This window comes from Macaca nemestrina, chromosome 5, assembly GCF_043159975.1.
Source record: "Macaca nemestrina isolate mMacNem1 chromosome 5, mMacNem.hap1, whole genome shotgun sequence".
NCBI lineage: Eukaryota > Metazoa > Chordata > Mammalia > Primates > Cercopithecidae > Macaca > Macaca nemestrina.
Genome location: NC_092129.1, coordinates 133,825,035 through 133,844,218, shown reverse-complemented (window position 1 = coordinate 133,844,218; position 19,184 = coordinate 133,825,035). Strand labels below are relative to the sequence as shown.

Sequence of the window (19,184 nt, the reverse complement as noted above, 5' to 3'; positions counted from 1 at the left end):
TTTGTAGAGATATAGTCTCACTATGTTTCCTAGGCTGCTGTCAACTCCTAGCCTCAAGTAATCCTCCCACCACAGCCTCTCAATGAGTTCAGATTACATACATGAGCCACTGCACCTGGTTCAGTATTCTTAATTCATGGCAACATGCTTATTTGCATAAGTCCAATAATCTGTTTTCTTTTGTAATACAGCAAAATTGGTGTATTAGTTCCCATGCTACTAATAAACACATATCTGAGACTGAGTAATTTTATAAAGAAAAAGAGAATTAATGGACTCACAGTTCCACATGGCTTGGGAGGCCTCATAATCATGGCAGAAGGCAAAGGAGGAGCAAAGGCACATCTTACATGGTGGCAGGCAAGAGATTATGTGCAAGAGAACTTTTCTTTTATGAAATAATTAGATCTGATGAGACTTATTCACCATCACAAGAACAGCACCTGAAAAACCCACCCTTTTGTTTCAATTACCTCCCACTGGTTCCCTCCCACAACATGTGGGAATTATGGTAGGTTCAATTCAATGTGAGATTTGGGTGGGGACACAGACAAACCATATAATTCCACCCTTGAGCCCTCCCAAATCTCATGTCCTCACATTTCAAAACCAATCATGTCTTCCCAACAGTCTGCCTAGTCTTAACTCATTTCAGCAATAACTCAAAAGTCCCCGGTCCAAAGTCTCATCTGAGACAAGGCAAGTCCCTTCCACCTAGGAGCCTGCAAAATCAAAAGGAAGTTAGTTATTTCCTGGATATAACAAGGGTACAGGCATTGGATAAATATACCTGTTCCAAATAGGAGAAATTGGTCAAAATGAAGGGGCTGTAGGCCCCATGCAAGTCCAAAATCCAGCAGGACAGTCAAATCTTAAAGCTCCAAAATAATCTCCTTCTACTCCATGTCTCACATTCAGGTCACACAGGTGCAAGAGGTGGATTTCCGTGGTCTTGGCCAGCTCTGCTTCTGTGGCTTTGCAGGGTACAGCCCCCTTCTGGTTGTTTCATGGGTTAGTGTTGTGTGTCTGTGGATTTTCGAGGTACATGGTGCAAACTGTCAGTGGATCTACCATTCTGGGGTGTGGAGGATGGTTGCCCTGTTCTTACAGCTCCACTAGGAAGGGGCACAGTGGGGACTCTGTGTGTGGCCTCCCACCCCACATTTCCCTCTGCACTGCCCTAGCAGAGTTTCTCCATGAGGGCTCCACCCCTACCACACAACTCTGCCTGGACATCCAGGCATTTCCATAGATCCACTGAAATCTAAGAGGTGGTTCCCAAATCTCAACTCTTGACTTCTGTGCACCTGCGGGCCCAATATCATGTGTAAGCCACCAAGACTTGGGGTTTGCACCCTCTGAAGCAATGGCCTGAGCTGTATGTTAGCCCCTTTTAGCCAAAGCTGGGATGCAGGGCACCAAGTTTTGAAACTGCACAAAGCAGCAAGGCCCCGGGTCTGGCCTACAAAATTATTTTTTTCCTCCTAGGCCTCCAGGCCTGTGATGGGAGGGGTAGCCACAAAAGTCTCTGACATGCCCTTAAGACATTTTCCCCATAGTCTTGGAAATTCACATTTGGTTCAGTGTTGCTTATACAAATTTCTGCAGCTGGATTGAATTTTTCCCCAAAAAATGCATCTTTCTTTTCTATTGCATTGTCAGGCTGCAAATTTTCTGAACTTTAAGCTCTGCTTCCCTTTCAAACATAAGTTCCAATTCCAAACCATATACTTGTGAATACATAAAACTGAAAGCTTTAACAGCACCCAAATACTCTCTTGAATGCTTTGCTGCTTAAAAATGTCTTCCTCCAGATATCCTAAATCATCACTCTCAAGTTCAAAGCTCCACAGATCTCTAGGGAAGGTGCAAAATGCCACCAGTCTCTTTGCTAAAGCATAACAAGAGTCACCTTTGCTTTAGTTCCCAAAAAGTTTCTCATCTCCATCTGAGACCACCTCACCCTGGACTTTATTGTCAATATCACTATCAGCATTTTGGTCAAAGCCATTCAACAAGCCTCTAGGAAGTTCTAAACTTTCCCACACCTTTCTGTCTTCTTCTGAGCCCTCCAAACTGTTCCATCATCTGCCTGTTACTCAGTTCCAAAGTCACTTCTGCATTTTCAGTTATCCTTACAGCAGTGCCCCACTACCTGGTACTAATTTACTGTATTAGTTTGTTCTCATGCTGCTAATAAAGACATACCCAAGACTGGGTAATTTATAAAGTAAAAGAAGTTTAATGGGCTCAGCTCCACATGACTGGGAAGGTCTCATAATCATGGTGGAAGGCAAAGGAGGAGCAAAGGCATATCTTACACTGTGGCAAGCAAAAGAGTGTATGCAGGGGAACTCCTCTTTTATGAAACCATCAGATCTCAAATGATTTAATCACTCTTACGAGAACAGCACAGGAATAACCAATCACCATGATTCAATTACCTCCCAAGGGGTCTCTTCCATGGTACATGGGAATTATGGAAGCTACAATTCAAGATGAGATTTGGATGGGTCACAGCCAAACCATATCAATTGGATACACTGCTTATTTTACCAAGACTTTGACTGGAAAGACATATTTTCAGATTTGATCAGACTGCTTTGGGAAGTTTCTTTATGAAGATGATAAAAAGCTCCCTGGTTAGCCTCGCATGGTGGTGTATGCTTGTAGTCCTAGCTACTTAGGGGGCTGTGGCAGGAGAATCACTTGACCCCAGGAGATTGAGGCAGCAGTGAGCTATGTTTACGCCACTGCACTCCAGCAGTCAGGTAATAAAGCAAGATCCTGTTTAAAAAAAAAAAAAGCTTTGGAAACATAGGTTAGCATGTTTCCCTTGCAAGGTCCCTTATAAATAATGTCACGTTCTGATAAGCCTAGGAGCCTAAAGATATTTATGGATATTATGGGCACAGTCTGATGTCAAATCCTTATCTCAACTATCTAGCTTCAAGAGGGTTTTAAAAGTCTAATCTGAGACTTCGTATTAAAAGGTTTCCACAAACCACCTTCAAAAGGTCTTTATGAGTTGGACATGGTGGATCATGCCTATAACCCCAGAAGTTTGGGAGGCCAAGGGAGGAAGATCACTTGTGGCCAGTAATTTGATACTAGCCTGGGCAATATAGAGAAATCCCATATCTAAAAAATACAATAAAATATCTTAAAAGCCTATATGGCCAATCAGTCTTTTTGTTGCAACTGTAAGAGTGATTGCCCATATAGGTTTTTAAACAATAATCATGTCAAGTATGATTAACAACTTATTTTATAAATAAATTGATCCCATTAAAATGTATCTTTTATAGAAATGGGGAGCTAGAGAGAGAAAAAAATGTGTTTCAGCAGAAAACTGCTATATATCTTTTATTAGATTCCAGCCCTTACCACTGTTTTTGAGATTTTATTATTTTCCTACAGTTGGGACGAAATTCTAAATTATTTCCTGGCTATAATACATTTCTATAGGACAACATTTTAATTTTTTAATGATGTTTTTAGTTGACTGCCAAATGGAAAAGAACTTTTTTCATTCTGTCATACAAATTATCTCTTTGATTACAATTTTTCTGTGCATTATATCTCTACCATGTACCTCGTTTTTTACTTCATCAAAGAAAACTAAACTTGTGGCATTCCAAAGACTAGAGATGATTCAACAAGTGACAGCAGCTGTATGAATTAGTAACTTTTCTGAGGTCTCATTTTTGCCACCCTGTTATGTCATCCCAATTCAAATTTTGGTGCTCTTAAAATTTCTAACTGAGATGTATTCTCTCCCTCCTACTCCCTCACCATGAGACGGGACCATTCAGAAATTGGTCTTCCTGATGACCAATTCCTAAATATAAAAGGAGCCAAAATCATTTGAGTTCATCCAGTATGGTTTCTTTGAAAGATCCTGATAAAAATGGATGAAAGTAAAAAAGAAAAATGTCAATTAGCTGGGCCTGATGGCATGCATGTATAATTCCAGTTACTTGGGAGACTGAGGCAGAATTGTATGGACTTGGGAGGTGGAGTTTGCAGTGAGCCGAGATCATGCCACTGCACTCCAGCCTGGGCAACAGAGCAAGACTCCGTCTTGAAAAAAAAAAGAAAAGAGAAGAAAAGAAAAAAAGTAATCACAAAATAGAAAAATATCTCAGAGTAACCTGAGCTGTCAGAAGTATGAACAATTTATCAGGCCCAAAGACACAAGAGTATGGAACTTCAGTCACATCCCCTGCTCTCATGCCTGTGGAGCAAATCCTTAAAATTATCTTTGTACTTGACTAGCTGCCTTACTCATTATCTTCATGTTTCTGGAATTTATGATACAAAGAACAATGTATAGCCAATCAATAGCTTATGTTATTTCCAGGGGAATTGCTTGAACCCAGGAGGTGGAGGTTACAGTGAGCCAAGAACCCGCCACTGCACACTAGCCTGTGTGACAGAGCGACACTCCATCTCAAAAAAAAAAAAAAAAAAAAAAGTTATTTTAATGAAAATTCTTGACAACTTAGGAAGTATCTCTCCTTTTTCCTAAAAATGTGCTTATAACTGCTGCTAGTCAGTATATTCATGGAAACTTGAATATATGCTGACGGATGGCTATCTTTAAGCTTTGGGCTTGGATAAATTATATTTTGTCATATTTTATAAATGTAATTATTTAAGTTTGACAACACTTAGATCATTGATTTAAATGTGTCTTACTTCCTCTTCTTGCTGCTTAAGTTTTATGTGGTTTACAGATTACATGTAGTGAAAAGGTATAGTAACTCAAAAATCTCACTATTCACAGTTAGGCTCTTCAAGTTTAGCTTTCCTTCTAGTTTCTGACTTTTTTTTCTGGGTTTACTTGTATCTCCCATGCTGTATTATAATAATAAATTGTTAGATCTTTGTCTTAAATTCTGCACAGGGGTATTCTAAAGTCCTTGAAATTTTCTGAGTGATAAGAGTTTATTTTTAAGTTAGTGAGGTGACTAATAATGTATCCATAAATAACTACACGATGGGGGCTGATCACTACAGGGACCAACCATGTGGTGACAGGTTTGGTTCTTGACCACTTATCATCTCTGGGGAGGGGAAAGGGGATAGAGATTGAGTTCAGTCACATAACCAATAATATAACCAATCATGCCTACATAATCAAACTCCAATCAATTTTGAGACACAAAGTCTCAATAGAGCTTCCTGGTTGGTGAACACACTGATGTGTTGAGAGAGTGATTCTACAAGAAGAAGGAATGGAAGTTCTGCATTTCCTCCCAGATCTCATTCTATGCGTCTCTTCACTTGATTGGTTCTTGTGATTGTGCACTTTATAACAAAACTGTAATTGTAAGTACAGTTGTCTTCCTGAGTTCTGAAAGTCATTCAAGTAAATTAAACCTGAGAGAGTCATAAGGACCTAAAAATTTACAGCTTGTCAGTCAGAAATGCGGATGGCCTAGGAACTCCTGATGAGTGGCTGGAATTTGAAACAAGGGTAGCCTGGTTGGGAACTGCTTGCTTTAACTTGTGGGGTTTGCATTAACTCCAGGTGGTTAGTACCATAATTGAATTGCTATGCACTCAGTTGCGATTGAAACAGAATACATGTATATACTAGCTACATAGCCAAATATATTATTCATATTTTAGATTTCCTCCCTTCTACAGCTCCCTCATTTTCAAGATTCTTTCTTTAAGTTTCCAGCTGTCCTACTGCTCTAAATCCTGTCATCTTCCCCATGATCCAGTTTCCTACAGGAAGAGTTAGAGGGTGGTGGTGGTGGGTCCTTGAGTCTCTCATGAGACAAACAGCAACAACAACAACAACAACAACAACAACAACAAACAGTAAACCCACAGTTTTTGTAGAAGCAATAGCACTCTCTTCATAATAATCTCCTCTTATTTTCCTCTCACTTTTTCTGGGTCACTTTCCAATACCTTCAAATATTTGTTTTAACACTTTTGCCCAGTTTCTATAAGTGTTTTTTCTAGGAAGAATTGTCTAAGATCTTCACATCATTTATTTACACCATCAGAAATAGCAGGAACAATTTCCAGAAACCTTGTTATTCTTATCCAAATTTTTTCTTTTCTATTTGCAAGCTACTTCTATATTCCCCTACACTTAATTTTTCAAAAGACTAATAAATATTTATGATTTATAAAAATGAATGCTAGAAAACAGGAAGGGTGTACAAAGTTTGCAATAGAGGAGGACATTCTATCCAAGGAGATCACTCACTAAGTTGCCCAAACTCTGTCATCTCTTAGTGTACCTTCTAAATAATTAAACAATGACCTCCTTCCTCTTTTGTCTAGATATTAACTTAGAATCACTGTGTCTGGGAGAATAGTTACCTCTAGGTTTATCTGGCACAGAAATGGATGTAAGATGAGACAAATATAAATATACTTAAGCATTAACTTTTCTCCACCTCATCAAAACTCTCCTTTTGGTAATTCTTTCAAACAAGTTTTCCAACACCATGGAGAGCAGCAGATAATAAAATTACATACAGAAAATTACTTAATGTTCCCTTAGTGTAGCTTAGTGTTCTCATTCTTGTTATATTGTTGTTATATTGTAGTTATACATGTATAAGCATGTTTTTCAGTATTGTTTTATAAAATCAGTTTGAGCAGAATCCATGTTTTACCATCTGTATTTGTATAGCCCCTGAGACAGAGCAGCTAGCACTGAGGCACACAGAAGAAAGAAATAAGAAAAGGAAAGAAGAAAGGAAGGAGGGAAGGAAAAGGAGAGAAAAGCAAAGGAGAGAGAAAGCAATGAAAATGATAAAGAATAATTGTCTTCAGATGAAAATCTGTAAAGAGTTTTGTTTCAATTCTTTATTGCTGCATAACAAACTTTCTTAAAATAGAGTGCCTAAAACCAATAACTAGTTAAATATTTATTTGCTCATGATTTTCAGTTTCTTCAGGACTCAGCAGAGACGGCTCATCTTTGCTCCATGTCTTCTTGGTTGAGGGCTTATTTGACGTTGGAGAACCCAAGATGGCTTCCTTCACATGTCTGACACCTCAGTTTGGATGTCTGGAGTGGTTGGAAGCTGGCTGGACTATTCTCTTTTTTTCTTCCATCCTCTATGGATTCTTGATCTTTGTAGGACCTCTCTCTAGCAGACTAGTTGTTTTTCTTGGCTGTGTGAATGTTTTCCAAGAAAAAAAATAAAATGAAAACAGGAAACTGCAAGACCTCTTAAGACTAAGGACTGAAAATCTTAGAATGTCATTTTTGGCATATTCTATGAGTCAAGAGAAGTCACAGGGCCAGTTTGGCTTTAAATGGAGGAGTAAGAAACTCTCATCTCTTGCTGGGAGGAACAGCATGTACAGGTATGGGAGGATCTATTAACAGCAGCCTTTGAGGACAATCTACCACAGTGTTAACAGCCTATTACTGGAGTATCATAGAAAACTATTGTGAAAATTTAACCTAGAAACAACTATAACTCAGCAATTCCTAGTTCATTAATAGTTCCTAGCTCTTTTTAAAGAGCACAATATAATATTTACTTTAATACTTCAACTTTGACTAAAAATTGTTAATCAAATGTGTCCTGAAACCATTTCAGATAGGATATATTGTGTCCAATGGCATCCATAAATACAGATAAACTATAAACTGTTGTAGATAAATTGTGAATTGCCATATCCATATAAAACTATTCACAAAAGTAGATGACCAATGATTGAAATAGGGAGGTAATGTGTAAAAAGTACACAGATAGTCCTTCTTTTCTTCTAAGCTTAGAACCTTAGCCTATTTTTCTGTAGCACAGAGCTAGCTGAAGGATTGTGTGAAAGATTATTTTAAATGTAATAGCATTTGTTTTGTTTGGAAATGTAAGCTATAATCAGATTGGTGTAGATGAATTTCGCCTATATTTAAATGGTGAGGTTTGTAAAAGAAAATCTAAAATAAAAAATTGACATCATTTTTTCTCATTTTATTGTTTTCAGTTCATAGTAACAATAAAATTTGCTATATCATTAAAAGGAACTACACACACCTAGGTTTTATAAAGATTTGTAAACATATGCTATGATAGATACATTTCTATCATCAAATCAGCACTTCAATCAGAACCAATATGATTGTAATAAGATTGACTTTCTTTCATGAGCACATATATCATGAAGGTTCAGGGAATTTGTCTAGTATAGAAGACTGTTAAAAGGGAGATGGCAGACCACGAATTAATATCCATTACTGGTCATCCATATGGTGAAAATGGATATTAGTTGTGGTTTTATTTTATAATTTAAAAGAGGATATTAGAAAAAAGTCTAGTAAATTATTTTAAATTGTTTTTGTTTCAGAAGTTTTTTAAATGAGATTTCTGGTGGTAATTTATAAAGATTAAAATATGCCCATTTAGAGCCTGTATTTAATAAGTTAAAGCCATTAAGAAATTAGAAAAGCCTCAACAAGCTATGTTGTCTCGGGTGATATAAATGTTTATTAATATGTTTATTTTTAATACAAAAGGATTCTGCAGATAATTTTGTTAACTTCACTGTTTTTAGAATTCCACATTTATTAGGAAGATAATACTTCAAAGTAAAAGCTTATTCAACAACCTCATTTACCTTTTCCTTGCTTTTGGTAACCAAACCACTGAGCAAACAAAAAATAATAGGTTGATAATACAGGCTATTTCTGCTTGGCTGCAATTGCCCGGAATTTCTATTTCAACTCCTTTCCTCTCAGAGTGTTGCCACTAATGTGACAATCAATCCATCTGTGCTTCTGGTTATTAAAGAGAACCTGGCAACCACTTTAATCAATCACCTTGCTGTGAAAGGAAGCAGTGAGAAGGTTGAGGGGAGAGGTGAATTACCTCAAATCTAAGGTTGGTAATATTGTTTGCAGAGGGGAAGCATCCTGGGGAGTGTATAACCTAGGGTGAGTTTTTATTGGTCTCCTTCAATTTTTTCTTTATTTTGAAATGACCTTGAACACATATCAGATAATTCACACAGTCCAAGGAGCAATCGCCTATTTCCTCAAAGCTTTTAGGATAAGAAGCACATTCATTCAAGGTAATGCATTTTATTTGTAACTGCTTTCCACAGTTTAACTTTACTTAGCTTTTAGGTGACCTCTTAAACTATCATTTTTCAAAGAAATTGTGTGTGTGTGTGTCTGTGTGTATGTGTGTGTGTGTGTTTTGAAGAACCTTTTTTCTAGCCAGGGGACCTGGATTTTCTTTTGACTTTTCATTTTCATTACCACTCTAATCAAGGAATCATGAAAATACTTATTACCTGACGTTGGAAACCTAAATGCTCTCATTTGGCTGTCATTGATTCATTGATATCACCCTTAACTGTCCATAAAGAGTTTTAACTATTCTAACCCCCAACACATAATTCTTACTGTAGATGTTCAGGTCTGCTTCATGTTGCATATACAATCCATTTCAATTTTCACTTGTATGTCTTTGCTTTTGCTATTCCCCTAGGTTTGCACTTGTCTGAACGCTTTTATTCATTACTCATGCAAAATGTGCCATTTCTCCAAAGTCCACCTCAGCCTTTCTAACATTACGACCTCTTTTGATGAACACCACAGCTTCCTGTCCTCTCACAATATTTATTTTTTCTGAACTAAAGTGATTGAACTCAGTTTAACAAATGATCATATAACGCTGTATCTAAGTTTCTTATGATGTTACATCTGTCGGTTTGTCTTTCAAGGTTGTACATTTGCTGAAAATGAGGACTACATTCCTGCAACATATATTGGGGAATTAGGGTCCCCAGGGTGCTCTATAACCCTTTCCTAATTGATTTCTGCCAGGCACTTAATAATTAACACAAAATAAATCTTTTTTTAATCACTATATATGAGTCCATAACTTATTTTGAAGTTAAAAATGCCTTTCCACCTATATGGTAGGCAAGAAGAGTTTAAATTTGTTGTTTTGTGTTTGCTTTGTAATAGATTATATTTTAAACATATCACAGGCAAGATCAGTTTGTCATATTTATAGATTTATTTATAGTACTGCCTGTGTTTGCCACTATTGTTTTCTAATTTTGTTGTTGTTGTTGTTGTTTTTGAGACAAGGTCTCACTCTGTTCAGGCTATAGTGCAGTGGCATGATAATGGCCCATTGGAGCCTTGACCTCCCAGACTCAAGCAATCCTTCTACCTCAACCTCCTGAGTAGCTGGGACTACAGGCTTCTGCCACAGCATCTGACTAAATTTTCAAGTCTTTGTAGCAATGGAGTCTTGCTATGTTGCCTAGGCTGCTCTTGAACTTCTGGGAGCAAGTGATCCTCCCACCTCACTCTCCCAAAGTTCTGGGATTACAAACATGAGCCGCTGTACCCAACACACTATCATTATAATGCCCTAATGTTTGCTAGACTGTCTTAATTAAATGAAATTCCTATTCCATTGTTGGTATGCAAACATTTCAGTGGCTGTAACATCATAGGTTGATCTTTGCTGTGTCTATTAAAAAATGATTTTTATTGCTTATGGACAATAAGTTGGGATAAGGAGAACACTGATCTAATTTTAGTATTTGTGATTTAACCCTTTCTAATTCTGATTCATATTTTCTATTCTTATCAGGTCTATAAGAGCATAAAGTACAGTAGCAAAACTGGTAAAAAAAAAAAATGACTAAAATAAAACCATTCTCTAGCAGGAACACTTCGCTCTAGGACATTATGCTATGGTAAGGAAAAAGTCTATTTAAAAATGTGATTGCCATAGCATCTGATTTGCTTTTATAAAGCAGAGTTTTTCTGGCAATAGGCAAATGGCAACACCAAACACAAAACTGCCCCCAAATTTAACGTTCTAGTACCAAACTGAAAATATTACCTATTTCTTGTCTTTAAAAAGTAAATAGCTGTTTACAGTAATTGTTTTATAAATGTAATTGAGAGCATTACTAAGAGTAGACAATAAAATACATAGCTAATCACAGGCTTTATGTTTTTGGGTAACAGCCCCAGTTAACAACTCATTTGAATGTCTACAATTAGATATTGATTGGCAGCTGATTGATATGTGAAAGGACAAGGAAAGCTCATTTGATCAGAAAAATCATGTTGCTTATACTTTCAAATGAAACAATATTTGAGCAGGTTGAGTTCTTGGAATTGATTAGGAATTAGAGCAAATAAATAGAAAATTTCTCAGACAATTAAGATTTAATCAGGCCTTTCATCACCCCACTACACTGCTGTGCTTGTCCTTGTTAACTTTGCCCTCTTTCTGCCCTCTGTGCCTCATCAGAGTTTTAATAAATATGTGCCACTTCCCAGCTTCAGAGTCTGCCATGGTGGTTCTCAGAATCTTCATAGGCAGGCATTGGTTGTGTCAATGTCCTCAGGTTAGAATTATCCATCTTTCTCTGGGTGCCTATGGTCCATTCTGATTATGGAAGTCCCTGCAGGATTTATTGTTTCCTACCTGCTTTAAAATCTGCTTCTTTCTGAGATGGCTTGTGGGTACCTGCATGCCTTTCTTTCTCAAACACATTGCTTACCTCACTACAAAATTTTTTTCTGTCATTTTTTTTTCTGCACCCTAATTTGAACAAATAATTAAGTTCTTTTCTGGTGTTAGGGCACTAGCAAAGAATGACTCTGAAGCTATTTTCTTAATATACATCTCCAAAACAGATTCTGTCCTTCAGTGCAGATAGTGTTAGGCACAGATGGGAGCCTGGCTGGCTACCTTCAATATTTTGTTTTCCTGATTTAACACCCAAGTCTGGAATGGTGACAGAGACCCTCCGTTGTTCTCTGTGGATTATAAAACTATGTCATGTCATGCTATTTTTCTACTAGTCAGTGGATAGATATCAGAACATTTTTTTTTTTCTTCAAATAGAGGAATCTGCTGGACATTGTGGCTCCCGCCTGTAATCCCAGTACTTTGGGAGGCTGAGGCCAGTGGATCACGAGGTCAGGAGATTGAGAACATCCTGGCTAACACCATGAAACCCTGTCTCTACTAAATATACAAAAAATTGGTCACGCATTGTGGCATGCACCTGTGGTCCCAGGTCCCAGGAGAATCGCTAGAACTCAGGAAGCGGAGGTTGCAGTGAGTCGAAATTGTGCCACTGCACTCCTGCCTGGGTGACAGAGTGAGACTCCATCTCAAAAAAACAAACAAAAAAAAAAACAGGAATCAATACATATGAACATGGAGGAAGAGGAAGTAAGGTGCTATAGAGAAGACTGCCTTAGATTTATTAAGCATCTTCCCATATAAAGTTACATTAGGGCTCAGAAACCCAATACCCTCCATATATGACGTTTTGGCATGCTTAACTAAAGAAGCCTCAAGGTTTTCTGACCAACCACCTTCACCATTTCCCCCAGAGAAGCTAAAGTGTGTGTGTGTGTGTGTGTGTGTGTGTGTGTGTGTTTTAATCTGCCTAAGATCCAGACCCACTAAGGAAAATAATTATATTTTATTTCCTCTCCCTGTTAGTTCACTATCTACTGCAGAAAAGAAGACCAAGATGTGAGCACATCTCATCAGAACTTTTCACAAGTATAATAACTGTCTTTAAGGACTATTTAAATTTCAAAGAAAACTATTTCCAAGTTAATCTCTGTTCTTTGATCTAATCATTCTCCCTAGCAATTATTTATTGCCCCTCAATAGAATTCCTCTTCTCCTCCCTCCCATAACCTGTCTTACCAGGATAGATGCCTTCATTTTTTCTATAACCTCCAAATGGTATATAAGTTTCTGAAACTTACTGTGAAGTTGAGTCTTTCTTCTGAGGGCTCCTGTGTACACACGTTAAGCAAATTCGTATGCTTTTTCTCCTATGAATCAATCTACTTCATCCCAGTGATTTTTCAGTGAACCTTTAGGAGGGCAATGGCCATGACCTCCACAGTTAATATAATGAAATTTTCTTCAAGGATTAAGGCAGATGCCTCTCCTATGGTGTGTCTAAAGTGTGTCTTTGGAAACAAAATAATCCCAATGAGAGATCCAACCTTTTATAATAGCATGATGGGTTCCTGTTGCCTGCTGCACAGATAGGACCAATTCAGAGAAAGCAGTATTTCAGTCAAGAAAGAGTTTAATAAACTCAGAGCTAGCCAAATGGAAAGACAGGGAGTCTGTTATTCAAATCAGCCACCTCAAGAACTCTGAGGCTAAGGCTTTTATGGATAACTTGGTAGGCAGGGGGCTAGAGAATGGATGCTGCTGATTGGATGGGGATGAAAGCATAGGGGTGTGGAAAATGGCCCTGATGCACTGAGTAAGCCTCTGGGTGAGGGCCACAGGACCAGATGAGTCATGAGTCTTTGGTCTAGATGGAGTCAGTTGTTCAGCAGAATGCAGAAGTCTAAAAAAACCTCAAAAGACCAATGTTAGGTTCTGCAATAGTGATGTCACCAATACAAACAACTGGGGAAGCTACAAATCTTGTGATCTCTCATGCAGTAAACAGTTACAGAAAAACAAGCTATGCCTACATCTTAGCAGAACTCAGGCCTGTCCCATAATCCTAGTCTTGTGGACTTAAATAAGTCTTAGAAAAGTGGTCTCAGAACAAGGAGGGGGTCAGTTTTAGGGAGAAACTATTATTATCCTTGCTTCAAAGTTAAACTGTAAACTGAATTCCTTCTGCGGTTAGCTTGACTTACTTCTAGGAATGAGTGAGGACACCCAGCCTCTGAGGCTAGAAGCAAGATAGAGTCAACCGTGCTAGACTTTTCTCATTGTCATAATCTTTGCAAAGGTGGTTTTATTTCTATTTCTTGTATTTTCTGGTCTCTTGACATGTTCTTTCATTCTCTGCAGAATTATTAAGCTAAGGTAATTTAATTCAGTAAATCCTTCTATCTCTTTAGTAGCTATGAAAAAGATTGTGGTGGGAGTTTGAATGAGCTAGCTAAATATTTCATGGATGGTGATTATGAGTGCTTTTCAATACTAAATTACTCTGGGGAGTTTTGGTGGATTTCAGTTATCCATTATGTTTGTGGTTACTCTCTGAATACTCTCTTACATTGAGTTTAGTTAAAAAAAACAGAGAGAAAGGCAAGCTATGCCTACATCTTAGAATTCAGTCCTATTCCATAATCCTACCCATTAGAATGGCCAAAATACAAAACACTGACAATATCAAATGCTAGTGAAGATGTGAAGCAACAGGAACTCATGCATTGCTGCAATCAAACTCCTTAGCATTACCCAAATAATTTTAAAATTTATGTCCACACAGATACTGGCACACAAATGTTTATAGCAACTTTATTCATAATTGCCAAAATTTAGAAGCAACCAAGGTACCTTTTGATCAGTGAGTGGGTAAACTATGGTACGTTCATACAATGTAATAGTACACAGTGATGAAAAGAAATATTATGAGATCACAGAAAGATGTGGAAGAACATTAACTACATATTGGTAAGAAAAAAAAATGCCAGTCTGAAAAGGGTGCATTCTGTATGAGTCCAGTTGTAAGACATTCTGAAAAAGGCAAAACTATAGAGACAATAAGAAGATCAGTGGTTGCTAGGGTGGCAAGGAGAAGGAAGGGATAAATAGGTAGAGCATAGGGGATTTTGAAGAAAATGAACCTCTTCTATATGATACTGTAAAGGTGTGGAAAGGTGACATTATACATTTATCAAAACCTATAGAACTGTGCAACACAAGAGAGTGAACTGCAGTGTAAACTATAAACTTTAGTTAATAATTGTGTATTCATATTGGTTTCTCATTTGTAACAAATGTATGTTAACAATAGGAGTCACTGTGTGCAGAGGGAGAGGCAGTATGTAGTTACTCTCTGTACTTGCTGTTCATGTTTTCTGTAAACCTCACACCGTAAGACATAACGTTTATTAATTTTTTAAAACTGAGAGAGAAAAAGGAAAATAAAAAAATTAGAATATTGCCTATTGCCTCATCTCAGTATGAAAACACATCATTCAACTGTGAAAACTCAAGTGATAGACATATAATCATTAGCTTGATTACAGAAGTGTATTTTAAAGTATAGTCTACTGACTAGTACCAAGTTTTTAAGGAAGAGGAGGAAGCAAAAAAAGAGAAAAAATTAATTTTATCATTGTTTGCATTAGGAAGTCTTTAGATCAACCATAGATTAAATATGTATACACTATACTTTTGTGTGTGTATACATATGCTATATACTATATGTGTTATATGGTAACATTACCATATACACAAAATACAAAGTGATCACAAAGCTAACCCCTAGTATAAATATATTTATTTTCTTAAATATTAGATAATTCAAACACATGTGAGTGTGCCTGTGCATACACACAAACATGCACACACAAATAAGTGAACCATATTAGGAAAAGATGATAAACATGATCCAAACAAACAAACAAAAAATGACATATGGCCTAGATCATATATATTAAATCTTTTGTCTTATATTATCTAATGTAAATGGACTTACTTCCTTGATGAAAAATTGGATCACAAAACAAAATTTAATTCTTTCTATAAGTAAAGGTCACCAAATAAGCAATGTGATCCTTAAAGGTTGAAAATAAAAGGAGAGGCAAGCACACTACAAGCAAATGCATTTTGAAGGAAAGCAGAGGTTGCAATCTTAATACCAGAGCAGGTGAATAGCAAATTCAGTCCTGCCTGAGAATAACAATGAGGCTGGAATTCTCCATCATATAAGATCTACGGTAATTAAGATAGAGAATTTAGGCACAAAGATAAACAACTATAGTAATTTGATATAATATATAACCGAGATGCAGATGCATGAATATGTAAAAACTTGATTCATAACGGAGCTGCCACTGAAGTTTATTGGGGAAATGACTGACTCATCAATAAATTGTTCTGAGAAATTCTGCTATCTATTCTGGAAAAACAAATACCTCTTTCAAAAGGAAAAAAATTCTCAAGTGTAAAAGGCAAATTTATAAACTTCATGAAGAAAGTGTAAAAGGTTATACCTATATAATTACACCAGGAATATGTGATCTTTTACAGAAGTGAGGAGAGCTTAAACCATTAAAATTAATTCATAAATTCAAATATATTAAAATGGAGAATTTGCTACTTATCAAAAAGTGAGTTTTAAAACATGCCACCAACTGAAAGACATTTGAAAAAATAAACTTTATAAATCATTGGAAAATAAAATAAGCTCCATTTTTACAAAATGAAGCAAAGATTTATATAGCACTTCACACAAAAGACAAGTGAATGGCCAATAAACGTATTAAAAATGATAACTTTATAAGTGACTAAGGAAATATATATTAAAGTCAAAGTGATATAGCCTTCCACACTCTTTATTTTGATGAAAATTTAAGTCAGACATTGATTTTGGGGATGGATGTTTTTAAAAATGATGTTGTATTCATGACTGATAAGTTCAGTTTTCTTATACATTCTGTTCTTCTTTCTGTGTTCAATATTTAATTTAAAAAATTTGGCCAGACCTGGTGGCTCACGCCTGTAATCCCAGCACTTTGAGAAGCCGAGGCGGGCAGATCACGAGGTAAAGATATCAAGACCATCCTAGCCAACATGGCGAAATCTCGTCTCTACTAAAATACAAAAAATTAGTCAGACGTGGTGGCACGTGCCTGTAATCCCAGCTACTTGGAAGGCTGAGGCAGAGGAATCGCTTGGACTCGGGAGGTGGAGGTTGCAGTGAGCCGAGATCGAGATCCTGCCACTGCACTCCAGCCTGGCAACAGAGCAAGACCTCGTCTCAAAATAAATAAATAAATAAATAAATAAATAAATAAATAAATAAATGAAACCAGACTATAATTCTGTGTTAAAATCTATGATGTAAAACTGTGGAACTGAAAATACTTGCATATTTTATATCTCAGAAGCTGTGACAAGTAAAACATTCTGCTGTATTTGTGATTTTTAAATCCCCATTGAATAGCTTTCAATTTGGATTTATCAAAATACATTCTATATGTGAAAGTGTACATTTTCCAAAAAATTAGCCAGGCGTGGTGGCGGGCGCCTGTAGTTCCAAGTACTTGGGAAGCTGAGGCAGGAGAATCCCTTGAACCCAGGAGGTGGATCTTAAAGTGAGCCCAGATCACGCCACTACACTCCAGCCTGGGTGACAGAACAAGACTCCATCTCAAAAAAATAAAACAAAATGAAATAAAAGTGCACATTTCCACATAAGCAAAGAAACCATGTGGGGGTGTGGAGAAGTTGGTCAAAGAGTAAAATGTTTCAGTTAGACAGTATGCATAAATGCTGGTGATATATTGTGCTGCATGGTGACTATAGTTAATAATAATTAGTTACTTGAAAATTGCTCAGAGAGTAGACCTTAAATGTTCTAATCATAGGCACATACACGCAGACAACAAACAATAACTATGTGAGGTGATGGGTATGTTAATGAGCTTGATTGTGGTGATCATTTCAACACGTATGCATATATTGAAACATTTCTTGTATGCCATAAATATATACAACTTTTATTCATCAATTATAGCTCAATAAAGTTGGGGAAAAAAAACTAAAATTAATAAAAGAAACCATAATTAAGATGAAGGATTGCTCTTGCTACATGTTGTTAGGCATGCCTACTTGTATTTGGGCAGGTGTGATTTTTTTCACATATAGAATCCAGTTCTCTGTTTGAATCTGATTTCTCCATAAAAAACAAAGCATGGCCAGGCGCGATGGCTCACGCCTGTAATCCCAGCACTTTGGGAGGCCGAGACGGGCGCATCACGATGTCAGGAGATCGAGAAACCCCTGGCTAACATGGTGAAATCCTGTCTCTACTAAAAATACAAAAAAATTAGCCGGGCGTTGTGGCAGGCGCCTGTAGTCCCAGCTACACGGGAGGCTGAGGCAGGAGAATGGCGCGAACCCAGGAGGCGGAGCTTGCAGTGAGCCGAGATCGCGCCACTGCACTCCAGCCTGGGTGACAGAGCAAGACCCCACCTCAAAAAAAAAAAAAAAAAAAGAAAACAAACAAAGCATTCCCCCTGTTAATATATGTGTCAAACTAACAATAGTTACAAAATATTTGCTATACCTCCATCAAGTAGGTCTAGTCCTTTTCCCTTTGAGTCCGGGCTGCCCTTTGACTGCTGAAGCAATAGAATATAGTAGAATGGTACTATTAGTTCCTAGATTGGTAATCCTGAGATTCCATTTTTGAAGTCCTACTATGCTGCAGGATAAACAATTAGGAGAGGGGCTAAGACTGTGGAAAAGGAGAGGGACCCAACCAAGCTCAGTCTCTCACAGTCTCTGTCGGGTTGGCAGGCATGTAAGTAGGCATTTTTTAGAATCTTCAAGTACTTAGCTATCAGCTGAGTGCCACTGAGTAACTCCAGTCAACCAGTCATAGAATAGAGTAAGAATCACCCAGTGAAACCCTTCCCATATCCCTGACCCACACAGGGGCCCATATTTTGTGCCCAGCATAGGAGGTAGAAAGTGGAACAAAGTTCTCCATTCCCAAGAAAGTTATATTCTACTTATTGTAAACAAACTAAAGGACACATCAGCAAATTAATTTTAAAGGGTTATAAGTGCTGTGAAGGAAACATATATGTTACTAAGAGGGTAGTCAAGACATTTAATTTAGATACAGCAGTTAGAAAGGCTAAATGCCATCATCAAGATGATTACATTAAATTTGACATTAGATTGGCAAATAGAAAAGTGTGCTCTAAAGAGGAACAGTATAGTACTGACCAATTCCTTGATGTAGGAAGCAATTTGATCAAGTGGGAAGCTGAATTGCAGTTGGTCGTCTCTGTAGTACAGTTAAATAAGGATTTCAGTGGCCCAAGTAGATGGTAAGATAAAGTAGGTATCAATTTTTGCAAATATTTAACCATGGTGGAGTAGATGTTGGGATTATTTTTTTTCCTATGAGCAATAGAAGGCAATGGATTATTTTAAACAGAAGGAAGACATAATTCTAAACATATTTTAAGATGATAATATTTTTGTTATATTGAAAACAGATTGAAAAAGGATGTTGTTTACTTAATAATTACTTAGTCATCCTCCCAAATCTTATAGCAATACTTATGTAAATACACTGTTTATATAAATGCATATATTGTGTGGAATGCTGTGCAAGACTGATGAAAAATCCAAAAGACTCATATTTTTTCTTTCACTTGTTATTTATAAGGAAGGAGAGAGGCTGGT

General features: G+C 37.1%; 1 long non-coding RNA gene across 1 annotated transcript in view; it reads right to left on the bottom strand.

Annotated features, from left to right (window-relative positions):
* Window positions 1-6,675: 6,675 nt before the first annotated feature.
* The window catches only part of LOC105490901 (uncharacterized), a 119,784-nt gene continuing 107,275 nt past the window's right edge, over window positions 6,676-19,184 (bottom strand). Inside the window, exons 5-6 of the long non-coding RNA XR_011623123.1 lie at window positions 18,720-18,896; window positions 6,676-7,152 (exon numbers count right to left, since the gene is read on the bottom strand). This is a non-coding gene — a long non-coding RNA (uncharacterized lncRNA). The remainder of the gene's footprint in view (window positions 7,153-18,719; window positions 18,897-19,184) is intronic.